The sequence below is a fragment of the Carcharodon carcharias genome, chromosome 7, assembly GCF_017639515.1.
Source record: "Carcharodon carcharias isolate sCarCar2 chromosome 7, sCarCar2.pri, whole genome shotgun sequence".
Lineage (NCBI taxonomy): Eukaryota > Metazoa > Chordata > Chondrichthyes > Lamniformes > Lamnidae > Carcharodon > Carcharodon carcharias.
The window spans coordinates 161,776,686-161,778,369 of record NC_054473.1 but is presented as its reverse complement, the minus strand read 5'-3'; the positions used below and the strand labels follow the sequence as shown (position 1 = coordinate 161,778,369).

At 40.1% G+C, this 1,684-nt stretch overlaps 1 non-coding gene across 1 annotated transcript; it reads left to right on the top strand.

Moving 5' to 3' along the window:
* The first annotated feature begins 636 nt into the window (after nucleotides 1-636).
* LOC121280638 lies at nucleotides 637-828 on the top strand. The gene has a single exon (XR_005943671.1). It is a non-coding gene; the product is annotated as a U2 spliceosomal RNA (small nuclear RNA).
* Nucleotides 829-1,684: the final 856 nt, after the last annotated feature.

Sequence of the window (1,684 nt, the reverse complement as noted above, 5' to 3'; positions counted from 1 at the left end):
TCTCTGGAATTCAGCTTTTTTGTCCATGTTTGAAGCAATGCTGTAATGAGGTCTGGAGTCGAGTAGCTCTGGTGACTGAGCATCAGTAAGTCTTAAGTAAGTGGCATTTAAATAGCATTGTCAACAACACCATCCATCACTTTCCCTATGACTGTGAGTAGACTGATGGGGTGCTAATTGGCAGGATTGGATTTGCCCTGCTTTTTGTGGACAGGAAATATCTGTGCAATTTTCCACATTGTCAGGAAGACATCCGTGTTTTAGATATACTGGAACAGCTTGGCTAGAGTGTGGCTAGTGCTGGAGCTCAACATCCTGCTGTAGGATTATCTAATGCCTTCAGCTGTTTCTTGATACCATGTGGAATGAATCAAATTTGCTGAAGACTGGCATCTGTAGTGTAACTATAGAGACAGCTGAGGGAGCTCTAATTCAATGTGTAAGGCTAAAGCAACCAGGGGATTAGCTCAAATGGTAGAGCACTTGGTTAGCATGTGAGAGGTAGCGGGATCGATGCCCACATCCTCCAGTTGTTGTTGTTTACTCAAACACCATTGATTTTCATCTTAAAAATGTTGACAAACACAATTTAAATTACTTTCATTTGGAAAGTACAGGCTAATATGCTCTTAATTTATCGCTTCTCGGCCTTTTGGCTAAGATCAAGTGTAGTATCTGTTCTTATCAGTTTAATATCTGATACGTCCCTTATCTGGGGACCATATATTAAATTGATTTTTGGAGCAGGGGAGATGGAATAGGGGCTTGCTCCGTCCACTCCACGCATCGACCTGGTATTGCAGTATCTCGGGGAACGGTGCACCCCCACCTTTCCAAAAAAAAAATAAAGCACTTAGAGACTCGTACAATTAAAGGCCATAAATTCTAATTCTAATTGTGCTGAAAAATTAGAACCAAGTTAATTTTAATGGTTTTTTGTAGGTATTCACATGATATACTTCCAAATCTCTCTAAATAATTGTTCTGAACTGTTCAACAAAAGTGCAGCAAAGTAACCTTAAGAGCATAAAATGCTATAATTTGTATTTAATCGGTTCAGAACTGCACTTTGGTTTCAAACAGCTCCATGAATTGACCTTTATGAAGTGCAATACAAGATTTTAGCCCCTCTCCCATGCAATCCAGAACTGCCAAAAATAATTAAACGCTATTATTGGATGAAGCTGAACAAATACCATTTGCACAGAGGCAATCGCATCAGGACTAGATGTCTTCTTTCTCTCATTATGGATTTGACTCCTCATTGCAAACTTTGAGACATGTTTGAGAAACTCACTTTTGTCTGGATTAGAACCCTTTTTCCCTACACACACCAAAGTATCAAATTTTTTTCTTGCTTTTTTTCCCCCCCCCAGTATTCCCTGCTTCCTCTCCTGAAGATATTAACTCCTTGCTGGGGTCCAATTTCATGGATGCTAGAATTCTCTCGTCTCTTAACCAAGATTAACAATGAATGCCGGCAATTATCTACCAGCACATTTTTATGGCTTTGCTCAAATCTATCCTCAACCAGTGACCAAATGCATGCACTTTGAACAGAATAGCAGTTGAAGTGGCATTGTGGGTAATGTCCCCCTTCCTACTGTGTGGCCAATTGTACTGCCCCAATTACTGTCCCAACTGAGATCATTTACTCAGCAAAGTGGTAATCATAGCTGTTCCT